The sequence below is a fragment of the Eubalaena glacialis genome, chromosome X, assembly GCF_028564815.1.
Source record: "Eubalaena glacialis isolate mEubGla1 chromosome X, mEubGla1.1.hap2.+ XY, whole genome shotgun sequence".
Classification (NCBI taxonomy): domain Eukaryota; kingdom Metazoa; phylum Chordata; class Mammalia; order Artiodactyla; family Balaenidae; genus Eubalaena; species Eubalaena glacialis.
Window position 1 is genome coordinate 28,968,917 of NC_083736.1, and position 21,495 is coordinate 28,990,411.

A 21,495-nucleotide genomic window follows, 5' to 3' on the forward strand; every position below is an offset into this window, starting at 1 on the left:
CTAGATACTTATCAAACATACTATTTACAAATATTTTTGCCCATTGTGTAAGGTGTCTTTTCACGCTGACTTTTTAAACAACATACACAAGTTTAAAATTTTGATGAAACCCAATTTATCTTTTTTTTTTCTTTTGTTGCTCATGCTTTTGGTATCATATCTAAGAATTCATTGCAAATCCAAGGTCTTGAATATTTACCCCTCCTTTTTATTTTTAACAAATGGACTTTTAGCCTTACTGTGCCTTGTCAAAATATTTGGATCTGCTCTTTTTCAAAAACACAGAGTAATCGTAGTACATGTTTTTGCCAGAGAATTCTCTACAACTTCACAATGTCTACAACACATTCCTTTCTAAAGCTAATGTCCAATATATAGTATTTATGGAGATATGCTAAAAGAACAGTAGTGAATCCATTTCTCATGTCACCACAACCATATATATATATGTCACCACAACCATATATATATATATATATATATATATATATATATATATATATATATAGTTTTGCTTTGATCTGCTGTTGTAGAAATGTTTCCTACTTCATTACAAACTCTTCAGAAGAAACTTCTTACCCTTAGTTTAAAAAATTATAGATATTCAGTCCCTTCATGTCTCATGGGTTCTATGGAATATTTTTTTTTAAGAGGTCAGGTGGAAAAGATCTGTGTTTCTTGTTTTGACAAGAGAGGTGGAGATTTCTTTTTTTTCTTTTTTCTTTTATTTATTTATTACTATTTTTGGCTGCGTTGGGTCTTCGTTGCTGCACGTGGGCTTTCTCTAGTTGCGGCGAGCGGGGGCTACTCTTCGTTGCGGTGCGCGGGCTTGTCATTACGGTGGCTTCCCTTGTTGCGGAGCACGGGCTCTAGGCGTGCGGGCTTCAGTAGTTGTGTCATGCGGGCTCTAGGCATGCGGGCTTCAGTAGTTGTGTCATGCGGGCTCTAGAACGCAGGCTCAGTAGTTGTGGCGCATGGGCTTAGCTGCTCTGCGGCATGTGGGATCTTCCCGGACGAGGGCTCGAACCCGTGTCCCCTGCATTGGCAGGTGGATTCTTAACCACTGCGGAGGTGGCGATTTCTGTTTTATCAATAGTCATTGATTTTCATATATACCCAAATGCACAGACACCTATGTCGGGAGGGAAGGCTATGTAGCTAAAAACTGACTTAGTTTAATTTTTATCAGTGAAAAACATAAACTGATATGTTTATCTTTTTTAAAAATAATAAATTTACTTTTTTCTATGTTATGATAAATTATGGGAAAGAAATTTTAAAAAGGAAAAGAAAAAATGGAAGGACAGTAACGACACAGTCATACACACAGAAACCATGGTTTAAAGAAATATTAAGAAAAACAAAGATGGAAAAATAGAGAAGAAAAAGAAGCAATTCACAAATATGTACATATACTCAGAAGGATATATCTATTTAAAGGTGGTAAAAAAAAAAGACATTCATACTTAACATTTGCACAGAGAAAGAGAAGGTGGCAAAAAAAATCACACAGAATTAGAGTGAAAGATAGCAAGACAAATGACTTAAGACTGAGAAAGACAGAGTGTTCTCAGATTAAATATATAGAGGTTTATTGAGCAACATCCATATCCTTTTGCCCTTTAGGTTTTTGCTGCTAATGCTTGTTGAAGCTCCACTGTATTTCACAATGGTGGGCACAAAGGTCGTAACTGTTCTTGGCACCTGCTCCTTGGATCATTAACCATCCAGGGGAACTTCCAGTAGAGTTGCAAGTTCCCCACTCTCCATTGCTTTCCACTGCTTTTTGAGCTTTCTCCACAAAGACAAGATGCACATGGGTAATTTTCAAATGACTTAACAATTAGTCTTCAGCAGGTGGGAACATTCTTCCAATTTAGAGGTCCTAGGTGAAGTGAGTGAGGCATAAGATGGCTCTTTTAAGTACTATTAGGTGGTGATATGTTCTGAATACTCCTTGGTTCATAGAAATAAATTCTTTTCTCATCAAAAATAATAAGACAGTGATTTCATTAGCTAACAGTATCCTAACCCCTAACTCTTGCTTCCTGATTTGATATAAACACTCTAGAAGACTTCAGGGAATTTCATTAGGATCTGTTTATATGGGGATGGTTTGATAAAATGATGCCTGTCTAGTGCTGATGTGGTTGTGTCCTAACTCACAAACTCATATCTCTGCTCCAGTCTTAATACCTTGCAATCCCTGCACATAAAGTTCGAAGAATGAAAGTATGAGAAAATACATGCTATTATTAGGAGTGCTACTAAGAAAAGAGGATTCAAAAGATGGAAGCTTTTAAGTAGAGATGTCTGATATTGACAGTGGAGATAAAATAACTGTTAGCAACTAAAATGCCTCAACAATTAGATCTATAAATCTTATAGGTTGTGCAGTGCAATCAAAAAGAAATCAATATATAAACTCTACTTTCTGATCCTGACTTTGGATTCTAGAATTTGATTTAATAATAAACCATATGTTTTATAATTTATTTTTAAAAGTTATCTAAGTATTACATGTATATATATAGTTCCAAAACATGAAATAATACTATAGACTTAAATTGAAAAATAGCACACCCTTTCTACCTGAGTTTTCCTTTATTCCAAACTCTTCTAGCTATTCTTTCCTGGTATTTACAGCCACATGCCTAAATATTATGCTTATAATCCAATTTCTTAATTTATCAATTGTAGTCATTATCTGTTGAATTCCCATTATGGAAAATAAGGATCTAGCACTCTTTTACCCACCAATATTCCTACTTTCTCGTGTGTGTGTGTGTGTGTGTAATCTCAACAGTTAAATAAAATAACACATGGGCAAAATATATTAAGAAATAGTTCCCTGAAGATGATAAATGGATAGTAAATAAGCAATTTTTTAAAAATTCAACATCACTAGTCATTAGTGTAATACAAATTAAGACGATCATGAGATATCAATACGCAACTATTAGAACAGCTAAAATTAAAAAATGTAGTGATAATACCAATGCTGATGAGGATGCAGAGAAACTGAATCACTGATTCATTGCCAGTGGGAATATAAAATACAAAATGATAGAGCCACCTGGAAAGTGGCAGTTTCTTCAAAATCTAAACACACATTCACCATATGGCCCAGCAATTTTATTCCTGGGCACTTATCCCAGACAAATGAAAATTTACATCTACACAAAAATCTATATACATATGTTCATAGCAGCATGATTTGTAATAGCCAAAACCTGGAAACAACCATAATGTCCCTCAGTAGGTGAACGTTTAAACAGAATTTGGTAATCCACTCTATGGAATACTAGTCAGCAGCAAAAAGGAATGAAACAGTGATACACACAACTTGGATGGATCTCAAGAGCATCATGCTTACTCAAAAAAGTAATCCCAAAAGGTCATGAACTCTATGACTCCCTTTATATAATATTCAAAAAATGACAAAATTACAGAGATGGAAAGCAGATTAGTGACTTCCAGGAAGATGGTGGGAATGGTGGGAGCAAAGGGGATGGGTAGCCTGAGGGAGATATTTGTAGGGACGAAATAGTCCTGTATATTGATTACTGCGGTGGTCACACAAATTTACATGTGATACAATGGCATAAACACACACACGCACACACACACAGAGACATAGTACCAATACCACTTTCCTGATTTTGACGGTATACTATAAGTTAAGTAAAATATAATCACTTGGTGGGGGGAGTGGGTGAAGGGTACGGGGACCTCTCTGTATTATTCTTGCTTCCTGTGAATTTCTATTTCAAAACAAAAAAGTTTTAAGGAATCAATATTTAGGGTTTACCTTATTGTGACTAATATTGTCCACGGTTGAGTCAAATATTTTATACCATTATTATATTTTTTTGTATAACTTTACTTTTTGTATAACTTTACTTCTGTATAACTTATTTTTTACTTTTTCTACCTGGAACAACTTATTTTTTTGTTTGCTTAGTTTCAAATGTCCACATATGTATGTCTTTCCAATCAAATTTACAGAATTTAAAGCCACTCTTAACGGTGGTTTTTCGTGCACAAACACAGCAATTACTTGAATTGTTCCATTCTCCCTTCCATTTCCCAGTCTCCATCAAAAAATTCTTCTGAGAGCCCTCTACCCTTATGCTAAAATTTTGACTGTTTTTTTTTAAATGTCAATTTTATCCCAGTTATTAAATAATAATTCAGCAGGGTATAACAGTCCATGTAGATGTTTGAGTCTACATTCTTTTGACATTTTTTTTTTTGCCACCATTGACAAGTCTGCTATTTTTCCTTTGTAAGCAATCTTTTCTTTCCCTGGGTGTTTTAAAGATCTCACTGTCCTTAATGTTTGGCAATTTCATTACAGTGTGTCTAGGAGGAATTTTCTCTAAATTTATCCTAATTGGGATATCTTGGCTTCTAAAATCTGAGGATTCATATCTTTCAGTATTTCTGGAAAATTTTCACCCTTAACTATTTGAATATTGCCTCCCCCCAGTTCATTCTCTCAAAATTCCCATTAGATATATGCTATACATATGCAATCTTCCATATGTCTTAAATTTTCTTTAATATCTCCCTCTCTCTATTCTGTTTCAAGTAATTTCTTCGGATAATCTTCCAGTTCACTAATTCTTTTCAGATTTTTCTTGAGTTTCTGTTTAAAATGCCCAGCTTTTTTTTTTATTACACTGATTATATATTTAATATATAGAAGGCAAATTAGGTACTTAAAAAAATCTGTCTGTTCTTTTTCTTTATAGTACCTTGTTGCTTTCTCAAGGTTTTGACTCTTATAGCTTTAACCTTTTTAAACATGCTCATTTAAGTTTTGATTTTGATCATTCCATTACCTCAAAATATTGGAGAATCTAGTCCCCTCCCCCCAGATGATTCTTGTTCACGACATTTCCATGCATGTTTTACAATTTTAGATTGTGAATTCATGTTTGATAAGGTATTAACTATGGAAACCCTGCATTGCCTTAGTTGAAGGTGCATCCCTTCAGAAAGTGTTTGATTCTCAGGGTGCTAATAACTTAAGAATACTTCTGAATCTGAGATTTTGTAGAACCACAAAGATAGTATTAATTCAGACACCAAACATGTGCGAGGAAGTTTTGATTTTTCAAATTTCTCCAAGTAGACATTTTCCCTACTCAGAACCAAGGTGGAGTTGGACAAGATTCCTTGCCATCTCCTCTTGCTCGTACATAGATTTTTTCCCAGGTTGCTCTTTCACTAAGGGTATAGCTCTTTAAGGATTTTGGTCTCTTACAGGGATCTCAGTTCTAATTCAACCAAGCCTAGCCTTTTCCCCTATGCCTGAGAGGCTATTAGAACCTGAGCTTCTTGTTTATCAGCAAAACCCACCAAGTTAAGATTTTGTCTCCATTTTTATTAATTCCCGCATACTTTCTATTGAGCTCAGCTCAGCTTTAAATGGATATGTGTTATATTTCATCCAGCATTTCTTATTGGTTTATATAAGAAGTTTTGTCTCTAATACTGTCAGAAATAGAATGTTCTTTAGACCTGCAGCACAATTGTAATCCTAGGCCCTCCCATCATCTCTCTCCTGTCTTGAATCCTAGATTCCATGTTTCCTCATCATTGTTTAATTCTTGAATTTTCATGGAGCTTGTCTTCTAATAGCTTCCTGAGGAAGGGTACTTGGAAAGTAAATTTTTGACATCCTGAATGCTTGACTATATCTTTATTAATTCTAAATTCAACATTGTGTTCCCTCAGAAATCTAAAGATATGGATTCTTTAGCTTCTGTCTTCAAATACTGCTGTTAAGAGGACTGATGACATTCTGATTTTCAATCCTTAATTAATGATACAGTTTCTCTCTGTCAATTCTCTTTTTCTCACTCACTCATTCAATCTCCCCCCCACCCCTGTTAAGGTTTTAGAATATTATTGCTATTCTGAAATGTCACATGTTTTGATGTGAGTCTTTTTTTTTTTTTTAATTGTGCTGGGAACTTGAAGGACACTTTCAGTCTTAAAACTCATGTCCTTCATTTTTGGAAAATGTTCTTATATATGTATTTTTTGATAAATTCTTCCCTATATTTTCCCCAGAACTCCTTTAGACAGATGTTGCGATTTCTTAGATTGATCCTTTAATTTTACCATCTTTTCTTTTCCATTATTCATTTCTTAGTCTTTATTTTATTAGTGATCTTAGAGATTTACCTTCCACTTTCAATTTAATTTTATATCTTGGCTACTGTAATTTTATTTTCCAGAAGCACATCCTTTTTCTTTGAATTTTTCTTTTTAATAAAATCTTCTTTTTGTTTCAAGGATCTAGTGTTTTCTCTTATCTCTCTAGGGATATTAGGTATCTATTTTTTCAGGAGTTCTTTCTTTTCCTCTGTTTATGTATTTTGGACTCATTTCCTCAAATGTCATGTGGTCCTTTGTTTCCTATTCATATTTAGGATATAGGCACTAAAATTAATCATAAGCTTTGTTTATAGGGCTTGTTGACAGGTGAATTTCATCCTGTGAGCATGGGCAGATACCCCCAAATAAGAGGATCAATAGGTCTTTTCTCTAAGCCACTGAGTTTCTCTGGAGAAAAACATCTAATCCCCTGTCTGGGAGTACATATTTGCTGGTGGTACTCCTGGAGCTAATCAGAACCTGAACCTTGGGGAAAATGGGTGATCTTATTCAGTATATTTAGTTTCTTTTAATTCTATTTTCATTGTGGAAACTCTCTCCTGCCTTCTTCTCTACCTGATGTCCCCAGGTGTTGAGCTGTTCTAATGTAATTTCTCTGGAGAACAAACCTCCAGTCTCCTGGTTGGGCAGGGAAGAGGCACTAATTTTGAGTCCATGGAGAGGGCTGAGAGGCTTGGGGATCTAATTGCTTCTTAGACACACTTTCAGCTCTGTGCTCATCCCTGCCTTCTGTACTAGCTGGAGCCTTCAATTGCTAGGATTTTCTAAGTTCTAGGTACTTGGTATTTAGTTTTCCCGGAGATGCTAATTTCCCCATTCCCTCTACATACTAAAAAAATCTGTCATCTCTCACATTTTACTGTTTCTATTCTCATATTCTTTCTCCTTGTAGGAAAACATCATTTTAATTGCCCTATTCTCATTTTAGTGAAGTTTCGGAATCCACCATTTCTAACCAGAAATCCCTGTAAGTGATCCATGAAAAGAAAAATATGTTAATGAGACATTTGGACAACTGCCAAATGGGTGAAGTGATGGAGGGGGTGGCATTTATGATCATTTAAATTTGGTCACTGGACAAAAAAAATTTTTTTAATTTAAAAACATAAATTTGGCCACTGGAGGATGCAATAAGTACTACTCTATATTTGCATTAGAATTTTTTTATGATCTTGAATTTCCCAGGTGTAATTTACTAGCAATATTTATTTTCCTCATTACTTTTTGCAGCAAAATATTTGGAAATAATTTGAAAAGAAAATAAATTTCTTTTAACTATTAGGTTGAAACTTGCAAAAAATATCCTGCTAATTTTGTCTAAAACATTCAAATATTGGCAATATATGCTTCAAGCTAATATTTTAATATGCTGCTTATGGACCTCCTGGAAATTTTACTATATATGCTAACTTCCACTGGAGAATCTGGATTATCCCATTTTTGTACCTCTGGATCTTTCTCAGGCTGAATACGTACATACAAGGTTGAACTCCGGCTAGTGTCCTTTTCATTAAAAGACAGATGATATGAGACATGACAAGATTTCAGTCAGCTAAACCGAAAAATCCACTGAGCAAAATATTTACTTCTTCTCTGAGTTGTACTCTTGTAAATTCTGGCTTTTTAACACTCACTTGGGAAATTTTAGTAAGCTAACATAAAAGAGCGCTTTGTAAGCTATAAAAGACCATAAACAAATGAGGCACGTTACTGTACATATTTACAATGCACCACCAGAAATAAGAGATAAAAGTCCTTTCAACCCATTTTGACTATGAGACCAGAGAACAGAATCAACTCTCCTAACAACCAGGGCTCATTATTATTAACAATAATGATGATAATAATAAAATAACGCCACTGACACATACAAAGCCTTCAAAATATGCAGGGAACTGTGCTGAGTGTTTTATATAAGTTATCTCATTTAATCTTCACAATATTAACCTTTATTCCTATCCCCATTTTAGAAACTAGGCCTAGAGAAGTTAAGAGGCTTATAGGAAGATTACACTGTGATTTTCTGACAGTAGCATAACCAGTGTCCAGACATAGAATTACATTTTCATCACTATGCTCCAATGCAGGACAATTCCAGTGCAAAGGATGGTCTTTGAGTGAAACATAGAAATGTGGACCTAAAAGGGAACTTAGAAATCCTAAGTCTATCAGCAAGGAATCTCATGTTCTGCAAAGCTAGGTTATTTTTCTGTGAATACCCAGCTACATGGGGGCAGAGCCAGAAAAGGTGCCCAGATGGCCAGTAGTTGACTTAACCGCTAAGGTGAGATGCACCAAGCCAAAGGGGAATGGCTTCTTGGGGAATTTAGCAACTGTACGTTTTTCTTCTTTTAATCATAAAGTGGTCTGTTAACTTACAGTCTTCTATTTAACCTCTCTCCTCTTTTCAGTCTTTAGCAAATCGCACAACATATTTGGCCATAACAGAAATAAAATTAACTCCAATTCATTTCCAGGGGACAAAAGAAAACTATGATTTTATTAGCAAAGGTGCATTTCTCTGAATCTTTTACAAATGTCAACTTCTCTATAGGAATTCCCTGTTGAAATGAGGTGTGGCATATTTCATAGTTCCTACACAATCACAACATATACATTCAGCATCAAGATAAATAAGATATATGTTAACAAGTCGATCTACAGTTGCTAAATTTACACTATTAAAATGAAAGATTCCCGAGGGCTAGAGAAATTTTCTATCTGCCCCCTCCTTTCAAATGCCTGGTGGTGCTATACACACATGGTGCTTCAGTAACTTCTTGATGACAATGTAGTGGATTTGGCTCTTGATGCAGCTCCTTTTAAAATATGCTCTGCTCTTTTAATCTATTTTATTCTTTAGATATATAACAAAACTAGTTTATGGAACTTCTATGAGATTTAGGGTTTTTTTGGTTCTTTTCTCACACAAAATTAGTGCTACAGAAATAATATCCAGGCTGTCTGTTTTCACTGTTAATGAACGTTTGAAGTTATCTATGAAGTATTGAGATAGTTGAAAAAATCCACAGCTTGAAATATGGCTGAGTTTAACTCTGCAATTTAATTGTAAAATTAATAAAATAAAAATAATAATCGTCACAGCAGGAGCTAAATCATGCTGGTACAACTGCTGGGTCTGTTCTTAAATGTTATTAACTCCGAAGGCTGTATTCACTGTGGTGCCACCGTTTTGGAAGGGAGGGCACATCAGGATATCGAGTTCATATTTTAGAGTTTTTCTTTGATACTGTACCATATAATGTGAAACACTAAAATCAAAACAAAATGTGTCTGCCTCATGTGAAAATGAATGCAAAGCTCATTGTAAGGCCTTTCAAATTTCAAGTACACGTTTAAACTTCAGTTAATTTACTTGGCCGTTTGGCTGTGTTCATTTTTATAATTACAGTAGCTTTCTACAAAGTGTTAAATGGACCCACTGCGACGTGCCAATAAATAATTAGCTTCTATCATTTTATCTTATATATTTATATATTCCATAACATATGTTGGCACACCTATTCACTTACTAATTCAAGAGTCATCTCTTAAGTCCAGATCAGAAATGTAATTGATTTAGCAGTTCCCAACCACGTCTACATATTCTTTTAGACTGAGCAATTAGCCACTGGTTATAGAGAAAACATTTTCTTAAAATATATATTTAGTTTTATTAAAAATAACATTTACTTTGAAATGGTTTAAGAGTCACAAGAAAGTGCAAATATAGTACAGACAGTCCCCATGTACCCTTCATCCAGGTTCTCCCAATGGTAATATCTTAACCATAGTACATTACGAAGCCAGGAAATTGACACTGGTACAATGCTATTAGCTCAAATACAGACCTCATTTAGATTTTGCCGGTTTTTACATGTACTCTCTTTAAGACAATTATTTTAATCTAGTTTAAATGCTAACTCTCATATTAGACAAACATGTTTTATAGCTATTTTAGTATCATTCTAAATTGTTCTAAAAATATTCGATATAGCAAAATTATAAGAATATTCTGACCAATTAACTAACACAAAACTCTGTGCTTTCTTAAATGGTTAATTATTAATTTTTATAAAATACACTTCAATCACATTAATCTCAATAGTCTGATATCTTAGTAATATGGATATAAGTAATTCAATAGGAGTTCATTGTGACTTGACTTTAATTAATACTCGCTTATTGTAAAGTATTACTTGCCTTTTGATGGTATGCCCTTAATGACTATGCCACTTTTGGTGAGTGCCAGATCATTATTAATTCCTTTTGTATTCATTATAACAACATCAATCAGAGAAAGCTCATTTGCTATTAATGTGAATATAACAGGTAATTCCATTCTAATCTAGTAGTGATTAATGTTCACTTGGTAGGTAATTACAATATCATATTTCAAAGTGTTAGCATTGGACAATACTTATTTTGTGTGGTCTCTCAGAGAACCGCAGCAATTTTTCCGGGCTTAGAACTGAAAAGGTTAAAGAAAGGAAATCAACCTAGGGAAAAAGAGGAAAGGTTTCTATGTGGCTGGAAAAGAGAATAATGGTTAAGTGAGGGGTTTACAAAATATGTTACTTTTTAATTTTTTATCAGTATGCTTCATATATACCCAGAAATATCACAATACGTTTATAAAACAAAGAAAAATGAAACTGAGAGGTTTCAAAAGCCACTGTTTTTGTTCCATGATACCAATGAACTTTCCAACCACATGGTTTCCCTCTCCCAAAAGACAGATTAGTTTCAATTGTTAGAGAACTTATATTTAAAAGAAGATCTTTTGATGTTGTCATAAATTTCATGTGTAAATTACTCAAAATTAAAGTTGTATACCTACTTTGGAACCAAAATTATTTTTATACAGAAAAAATAAATCTGCTAAAAACGTATATTGACTACTTATTAATATTACAATTCTGTCCTACTTTAAGTAAACTATACACACTTCCATTAACATCAATAAGCAGAGAGACTCCCACACATATTAGCACTTAACACATTATCATTATGTTAGATTGGATCAATGCTGGTCATTGATTTTAAAACTCCTGGAAATATAAAAGTTACTATAGAACATTATAGGTTATCTGTATGCATCTAAGGTTTATAGTCTATATGGGGGGGAATGCATATGAACCTCAAAATGACCTTGAAGTATATTCAAGATAGGTATCATTAATCTTATTTCATAGATGAGCAGATTGGAGCTGAGAGAAGTTAAGAGACTTGCCCTAAGTCCCACTATAGAGCTTTTACTGGAACTCAAGGCTTCTAACTCTTAGTTTTATGTTCTTTCCGCTACAGCCCAGTGCCATCCTGCCTCCACTCACTTGTGACAGCTTCTAGAGAACAGATGTAAGAAATTTTCCAAGGGTTTAATAGTATCCAAATAACTAAAACAATAGGGAGGCCAGTGGAGGAGAGGAAGAAAAGAAATCAGGAGATCAGGAATGCTGGCACTTTCAAACCATTTCCAGGTTTATTCCTAACATGTTGACTACCAAGTCTGTAAGCCACAGAATTTTAAGTACAAATCCCACCAGACAGCAAGCTTAGATTTCTGTTGTGATGTCAGAGACACTAAGATTAATTCAGAAACTAAAATGAATCTGGCCTAGAGATGTAGCCTATCAGTAGATACAACTGGCACCACAGGGTAGCAAAGGGAAGGGAAATAAAGCCATGTAAATGTTTGACCTTGGACAAGTCATTTGCTATTCATTTAATTTTATTTCAAACAGCAATTATTGACACCTGCCATGTATCTTATTATGAATTATGAAGAGAAGGAATAATAGGATAAAATCACTGCCTTCAAGAAATTCACAGTTGATAAATGCTCTGAAGCAGGACTTCCCAATGGATGTGCCAAAACACATGTGACTGAGTTACAGGTATCTCACGATATGGTTCCCCTCAGGGAACTAGGACTGGGGGCAGGTTGGCGCCCCCAGACATGAGTCACCTTATCTGTTTATCATGATATCAAAATGACTGAGGAAATGACTGCAAAGAAGTTTGGGCTTTTTTACAGAAAGGAGTGAGTGTGAATCTTAGCTGGGGGAGAACTGGGGCACAGAAGATTTTTCCAAGAAGGAGTGTGATATACCTAAGCTTAAACCAGAAGACAGGTGAGTCCTGGTGAACATTTCAGCCAGGGAAAAGTACAACCTAACAGCATTAAGACATGTCAAGATTAGCAAACTTCAAACTGCTTGATACAAATGCAAATAGTATGCCAGAGCCATATTGGATCATTTGCCTTTCTCTTCTACCTTTGTCCAGAGTTTTACCCAATGACTAAATGCCTCTTTCTCTGAGAAATTCTCATTTTTGTACAACCTCCTGCTCCTTTAGGCCACCTAGATCTGTGTTTCCCCAAATGCGAGTTGCCTAACACTAGTGATAGGGAGCTGATCTGTGGTGCTACACAGATGAACAGTTTAAACTTTAACATTTGTTTTCACATGTATTATGAAAAAAACCACATTAACACATATCAAACTATAGTTTTACTGGTATTATTACTTAAGGTTAAAAGCAAAAAACAAAGATGAACTGATTTCAAAAAATTGAGTGAATAATAGTATAATTCAAAAAGATACATGCACCCCTATGTTCATAGCAGCACTATCCACAATAGCCAAGACATGGAAACAACCTAAATGTCCCCTGACAGATGAATGGATAAAGAAGATGTGGTACATATATACAGTGGAATACTACTTAGCCATAAAAAAGAATGAAATAATGCCATTTGCAGCAACATGGATGGACCTAGAGATTATCATACTAAGTGAAGTAAGCCAGACAGAGAAAGACAAATATCAAATGATGCTGCTTATCTGTGGAGTCTAAAAAAAATGATACAAATGAACTTATTTACAAAACAGAAAGAGACTCACAGAAATAGAAAACAAATTTATGGTTACCAAAGGGGAAAGGGGGGTGGGGGGAGGGATAAATTAGGAGGTTGGGATTAACATATACATACTCCTGTATATAAAATAGATAGCCAACAAGGACCTACTGTATAGCACAGGAAACTAAACTCAATATTTTGTAATAACCTATAAGGGAAAAGAATCTGAAAAGGCATATATATATATATATATATATATATATATATATATATATATATATATACATACATACACACACATATATATATATAACTGAATCACTGTGCTGTACACCTGAAACTAACACGATATTGTAAATCAACTACACTTCAATAAAAATTTTTTAAAAATACAGAAATACTTATTAGTTTAAGCTATTGACTTTTGGGTGGTATGTTATGCAGCTTTATTGTGGCAATAGATAACGAATACAGCTGCCAAATGACAATTTTGCCAGGTAAGCTATTAAAACAAACCCCAGCATATCAGTTACCATCATATTGTAAAGGAAGGGGCATTTTAACAACTAATAAAGCCAGAAGGACATAATTTCAAAATAAAGGGCAAGCTTTCCTAAGAAAGGAAGGTGACAAGCTTACATTATTTCTGCTTTCTCCTTCCCTCTCTCTTTCACACCTTATATTTCTCTGCTGATTGAGGAAATCCTCACAGATCATCTGCGTTTGTGAACTTCTGCCTAATGTAATGCTTTTCACGTTCTAAACCCTCAAGAATGTTGTTGAGTGAGTAATCACAATTTGAACTGAACCATTCACAATGGTGTGCTACTAATTCTGGAACTGAATAATATGGTCATTGCAGTGTCCTGTCATGAAATCATAGAAAAAAACATTTTATATGGAAGGTGTTGTATTCTCCATTATTTTAAGAATACTACTGCAGCATATAAAGTCATGCTGTGACTTTGTGGAAAGCTGTGCTTTACTAATTTAAAAGGACACATTGACTACATGTTGATTGGCTTGAAGGGGGCTTGCCATGTTGATTTGTTTTATTCTCACCTGCCAGTCTGAGAATTTTCTTTAAAATGGTAATATATACAAATTAATCAATAAATTATTATGGGGATTTAATGTAAAAGTAAATAAAATAATCCAATTTCAAAACTGCCATGTCTATTTGGCACATGTCATAGTGTAGCTTAACCCATGGTGCCTTAACAAAATATAGATCAAAGTTAAATTTTATAAAGATGGAGAAAAACTTGTCCTCACAAAACACTCCACTGGAATAGAAAACTTTAGGCTTTTTCTATATTGGCAAACCCAGACCCCTTAATTATAACAATTCTTTTTAATGGTCTACATCTAATCATGTACATTGGAGTATTAAGAAAACATGTTTTATACTCTCTGGCACTATTTTTAATGGACTCTTTAATGGATTGAATTAGAAAGCACTACAATTTATATTGTTTTAACAATAACAATTTTATTTTGCTCTACCATGGTAGAAACACCCATTATTTTTAAAAGACAACTTATTCAGAAAATTAAAAATTAATCATATAAAGAGGGATGGATAGATGGATGGATATGCTATAAAGCAAGAATAGTAAAATGTTAATCGCAAAATATAGGTGGTGGCTATACAGATGCTCACTGTAAAAATTCTTTCAATTTTGGGGTATGATTAAACATTTTTATATTACAATGTTAGAAAAATGAATATTGAGTTGAAAATCTTATATCTTTTCGTATTTTTTATACAAGTGCCACCATTTTGTTGCCACGTCCTCTTCTGTAAATATGATTATTAACCATTTAACTTTGAAATATTTAAACAACAGCTTTGGGAGGCATGCTTTTCCTGTATGACTTACTGATTGAGAGATTTGGGATCCCCTGTGGACCAGAAGTCTATTCTGGAGTTTGAGATTATTTTGAAGAATTATTTGGGCTGAGGTGGTGAGGTTAGGTGGAAGGTCCTAACCTTCCTAAGTATGGAGCAGACAGAAGTATGGAGATATAAGGTGAGTAGTGTCTTTGATTTTTTGGCTATATATCTCCCTCATGGGGAGTCAAGGAAATGGGGCCCGGGAGAAACTAGATCATGAATGACCTTGAATGCTACTCCAAGAATGTGTGAGTTTATCTTAAAGGTACAGAAGAATTTTAAACATGGATATGGAGGGAACAGGGTCAGCCTTCACGTTAAAAGATGACTCTGGCTGAGGAACTGAAACTAGATGCAGGAAGACCAGTTAAGAGGCTACTGCAGTTTTCTAGGTGAAACTAATAGCAGTAACATCATCAACAACAATCATACTGACTATTCTTTACTGACTGCATTTTATGTATCTGACTCTCTATGTGGTAATCTCAGTAAAACTGTAGGATACAAAATCAACACACAAAAATCAGTTGCATTTCTATACACTAATAACAAACTATCTAAAACGGAAATTTGGAAAACATTTCCATTTATGAAAGCCACCAAAAGGATAAAACACTTAGGCATAACTTAACTGAGAAAGTGAAGGACTTGTACATTGAAAACAACAAAACGTTAATGAAAGAAATTAAAGAATACACAAACAAATGAAAAAAATGCCATGATCCTGGACTGGAAGACTTGATATTGTTAAGATGTCCATACTGCCCAAAGCAATCTACAGATTCAATGTAATCTCTATCAAAATCCCAGTGGCATTTTTTTCCATAGTTGAAAAAAAATCTAAAATTCATATGAAACCACAAAATGCCCTGAATAGTTAAAAAAAAAATCTTGAAAAAGGTGAATAAAGTTGGAGGCATCTCATGTCCTGATTTCAAAATATATTACAAAGCTACAGTAATTAAAACAGTATGGCATGGCACTGGCATAAAGACAGACATATAGGCCAATGGAACAGAGAGTCCAAAAATAAATCCATATCAATCTTCCACAAGGGTGCCAAGAACACACAATGGGAAAAGGATAGTGTCTTTAATAGTTGGTGATGGGAAAACTGGATAACCACATGCAAAAGAATGAAACTGGACCCTTATCTAACACTACACAAAAAAAGCAATTTGAAATGGATTAAAGAGGTAAATGTAAGACCTGAAACTGTAAAACTCCTAGAAGAAAACACGGGGAAAAGCTTCATGACACTGGTTTGGCAATGATTTCATGGATATGACACTAAAAGCACAGGTAACAAAAGCAAAAATCGACAAGTGAATAACCTCATTTAATCTTTCAGAGAGCCAAAGAAGTAGAAATTTTATGAGGAAACTGAGGCTAGAAGAGATTAAGAAATTTGCCTGAGGCTACAGGATTTGAATCAGACATGCACTTGACTCCACAGTGATAATGACCTGAAATGAGGGACAAAGAGAAAAGTCTGTTTTAAGAGAGTTTTTAGGAGGTAGAATTAGTAATATTTCATGTCAGTGTAGAAGTGTGTACAAAAGAGAGAAGTCTGCCTGGACCCAAAGGCTTCTAGCTTAGAAAACTGGGTAAACAGTGGTGCCATTTTCTAGAATAGGGAATAGAAGCAAATGTCCAGATTTGTTGGGAATTTCAGTTTGGGACATGCTAATTTTGAAATGACTGTGGACGGGGGTAAGGCTCAAAATATTTAATATCTGCTACAGCAAAAGCCCAACCAATCAGAGCAGACACTAGCCAGTACATCCTACCTGTGCTTATCAGTCCTGTGGCCTAAACATAAAAATTCATTGAGAAGTTGCAGAAATAAATATGGAATGGTCAAGAGAAAGATACAGGAAGCAGATAATGATTTGTGAGTCATCTGCTTATAGGCGCTAAATGGATGAAGATGAGATCGTGGAAGGGATGTGGGATGGAAAGTGAAGAAGGGCTGAGGATGGGATCTGGGGAGCATTCATACTTATGGAAGAGGCAGAGGCTAAATCACCTGGTAGAGAGACTGGCAGATAGGTCAGATTTGAAAACCTGGGTAAAAGGATGTCAAGGAACTAAAGAAGGTAAGAATTACACAGAGCAGTTGAGTCAGGGAATTTGGCAAGGGATGGGACATCCCATCCCCATTGGTTTTCTTAATGAAAGCAGTTTGCCTGGCATATAGAAGTAACAGCCTGATAATGTGGATTGAAAAGTGAATAGTGGGCAAAGAAGGGGAGTTAGCCAGTTGTGCTACTCTTTCACAAAGATTGGCCATGAAATGAAGGAGAGAGAAGTAAGACTGGAAGGGGGTGGGAGAGGAGTGGGGGTGAGGTTGATAAGTGTGTGTGTTTGTTTATTAAGATGAAGGGTAGCAAAGGGTAAACTGACAGCAAAGGATCAGAAGGAAGGTGACTCAAAAGTTATGAAAGAAGGGGCTCTCTGACAGAACAAAGCTCTGAGGGGATGGAACACAGAATAGGGCATCAACTATACTCCTGCACCTTCCATATCTTATTATCCTCACAGCAGCTAGAGTGATTTTTTAAAAACAAACATAAATCACAAATTTATCAGCTCTTTTCCCAATGAGAATGTAAACTGCAGAGGACAAGACCCCTGTCAGCCAAGCACAGGGCTGGGAGAGTATAGATACTCAAACAGAAGTAGCATGGGGCTTCCCTGGTGGCACGGTGGTTAAGAATCCACCTGCCAATGCAGGAGACAAGGGTTCGAGCCCTGGTCTGGGAAGATCCTACATGCCGCGGAGCAACTAAGCCCGTGCACCACAACTACTGAGCCTGTGCTCTAGAGCCTTTGAGCCACAGCTACTGAAGCCCGTGCACCTAGAGCCCGTGCTCCGCAACAACAGGAGCCACCGCAATGAGAAGCCTGCACACCACAACAAAGAGTAGCCCCCGCTCACCGCAACTAGAGAAAGCCCGCGCGCAGCAACGAAGACCCAACGCAGCCAAAAATTAATAAATAAATAAATAAATTTATAAAAAAAGAAGTAGCATGAATGAAGAATGGCATAAATCATGTCTGAAGGGGAGGTCATGAATCCTTAAAGTCTCCTGTGTGCCATTTGAGGCAATCACCCCTTGTAAGGCATTTGTATGTCTCTCCTTGTGACTCTAAGGGACCTGCCTTGCTGAACCAGTCTAAGAAATTTCTAGTTACTCCCTGTCTCTTTCCTCACCCAGTGAATAACTTAATGTTTGGTTTAAAAAAAATTTTCTTTCTCCATACTCACCCCACCTCCAAAACCAATCTCAGCTATTTCCAAAGTATCCCTTACGACTGCTAGGAATACACATTGCACCTCAGCTCTGCTGGTGCTAATTTAGCCTACAAGAAACTATTGACCAAATTAAACCAAAATAGCTTGAGTCTCATTAGGTAGGAGACTTTGCTGGCCTAAATTTTAAAATGATATTTTAATTAGTGGTTTACCAAGTGTGGCTCTCCACCAGTAACAATAGCATTCCCTGGGAATTTGTACAAGTTCTCAGGCTCCACCCAAACCTAACTGGTTATACCTTTTTCTGTTTCTCCACTTAAATGTCTTCAGTGGCAAAAGTCAATAAAGAAAATTTCTGGGAAGGGGACGCTTCAATCTGTGTTTTAACAAGTCCTCAAGTAGTTTCGATGCATGTTCAAGTTTACCCTAAAATAATGGATTTACTATAGCCTATAACTGATATATCTGAAACACAACTATGTCAGGGGAATAAATAAAACCAAGTTTTCTGTTCATCAAAAAAGGTAGAATTCCAGAGCTAAAGGAATCTCAGGACATGGATTAGATAAAATACATATACAAAGGAATAAAAAGTTAAAAAGTCACTGAAAATGACTGAAGAGAACCTGAAACAGCATATCACATTTGAAACAGTACATTTTAAAAAGCTATGTATGTATATGCCAAATCTCAGAATTCTTCTTTCTATGTGCTAGTTTGAGAGGCAATTCGTTTCTGACACAACTGCCATATGCATTTATATTAATATGAAAGGCTTCTTATAAAGAGAAGGTAACACCTTGCATTTAGTAAACTGATTTCCAACATGAGGAAAATACTTTACATGAAAATGTTACCCTCTGAAAATCTTCCCCTGACTATTCCTGTCTACATTCTTGATAGCAGACTAGTTAGGGAAAACTGTCACCATACAGTACCCACGTATCATGAATCTCAGAATCAAGGAAGTTTAAGTCAAGATATTTCTCAGAGCCATTCTGAGAAATTTATATCTGTACATCCATCTACGAGATGACTATCAGGTAAGAAGACTTTGAAAACAAATTGACCAAGAACATATTCCTTCAAATGAATGCTGTCTATTAATGTAGTGAGTAATGTTACACCTTAGGAATTAAACTCCTCTTTTGAAACTGTCTTCAAAGACAGTTTCCAATAACATAAGAAATTTTTGTAGGTATCTACTTCTTTTTATTTTAAAAACTGATTGCATCTAGGTTTATCATTTCTTTATTTTATAAACTATTAGAGGCTTTTAAGACTGACAAAAAAAAATCAAACCCACCTTCAAAATATAAAAAAGTTGGTACCTCTGAGGACATTAAAAAAAAGAAGAAATATCACAGCAGTGAAAATAATCCACCCCCAACGCCCAAAGAGTACCAAAACAGTTTAAATGGCAACAGAATCCCAGGAATACTTCCATAACCTAAGGTGACTATTTTAAATTCTAATTAACACATTTAACTTTTTTTTATTTTAAAACCTCAGTTGATTAGTTGTTTATTAAAACATGTATTTAGAACTATAATTAAGAGAAATGATTATGGAGCAGTTAATGCATGCTGGTAACATCAGTCAAACCATTCACAAGTGCCTCTCATTTTGGTAGTGAGTGCCTTCCCTCCTCAGCTTCCTAAGGCCCTTCTGAAGTTTTCTGGGTCTCCTCTGTGGACTCCTCTCACTCCTCTACATTCAAGGGTCAGTGAGGCTTGGGGTTTTCTACTTTTCTATATACACAGACCTCCCCCCATATACTCCCAAAATTTCAGTTATCATTTTGGTGCAGATGATCCCCCAAGTCTTTATTTCTAGCTTAACATTCTACCCTGAATTTCAGAGCCACATAGCCAATTGCCCAAGAATATTCCCTGAAATTACTTTCCTTTGAGATACTCTCCAAACTGTACATATCTTAATCAGTGTTCTTAAAGTGTGGTCTTTCTCCAGCTGCAGCAGCAGCAAGAGAACTTTTTAGAAAAGCAAATTCTCTGTGCCCCATATACACGACCAAATGTAAAATAGATAGCTAGTGGGAAGCAGCCGCATAGCGCGGGGAGATCAGCTCAGTGCTTTGTGACCACCTAGAGGGGTGGGAGGGAGACGCAAGAGGGAGGAGATATGGGGATATATGTATATGTATCGCTGATTCACTTTGTTATAAAGCAGAAACTAACACACCATTGTAAAGCATTATATTCCAATAAAGATGTTAAAAAAAAATTCTCTGTGCCCTTCCCAGACCTCTAGAATCAGAAACTTGGAGGGTGACACTCAGTCATCTGCATGTCAACAAGTCTTCCAAGTGATTCAAATGGAGCTAATGTTGAGAACCAGTCCTAAATTATATATAACATCTATCCCTTTATCAGTCATGTTTTAGAATTTTCTATATTTTATGACCCTTTGACATCTTGGGGGCCTCGCTGGCCGGGGAGAGACTGCCCCTCCCAGGCCTAGCTAATTCCAAGAGAAGCAAACGACTCCCCGGTGAGGCTGCCTTCTATATGCAAACCAACCAGGGCAAAGCCCATATCCCCACCCACCTCCTTTAGCTCACTTTCACACACCAAGCCAATATTTCCAGGGCCAGGTACCAGACAAGTAGAGACCACCCCTATATCATAGAGCCTGCTGAAATTATTCAAGCCATCCAATACTAAACTTGCCTACCCTGCCTCACCCATTCCTTCTCAGCGAAACCACAATACAAGAGAACCCATGCTTTCTCCTTTGCTTCTTCTGCCTCCTGAACAACTCTGGTACTTCCCCTTGTAGACCTGCATTGTGTTGGATGTTCCCTTCTTTGGGAATTGTGAATAATAAAACTTCTTTTGTTGTCACTCAGTCACCTCTATAAATTAAATCCTGGGTACAACACTAATCCATCATTAAATATGGCAAAGTCTAGCTTCAAAAACAACAACAAACCAACTCTGGAATCAATTCATATCTACCACTTACACACCACTGTGTCCTGTCTGGATTTCATTAATACTCTAGTGAAGGATATTTTTGCCTTAGAATTCATGCTCCTCTGTTGGGCTGCACCCCACAGGCCTACAAGGCCTCTACTTGCCCAGCTTCAAGACCGAAGAAAGAGCCCGGAGTCAGCAACAGAGACATCAATGGTTTAACGGACGGGGGGAGCTGACCTGTCTGAAGCACGGTCCTGGAGCAACACCCGAGCGTGTGCGGCAGACGGCGGGCAGGACATGGCGGCAGGCTTCTCTCCCCCGCGGAAGGGGAGATTACCAGTTA

The 21,495-nt window shown here is 36.0% G+C and overlaps 1 protein-coding gene across 3 annotated transcripts in view; it reads right to left on the minus strand.

Annotated features, from left to right (window-relative positions):
* DMD (dystrophin) overlaps positions 1-21,495 on the minus strand; it is a 1,714,964-nt gene that overhangs the window by 451,466 nt on the left and 1,242,003 nt on the right. The gene's annotated exons all lie outside the window — the stretch shown is intronic.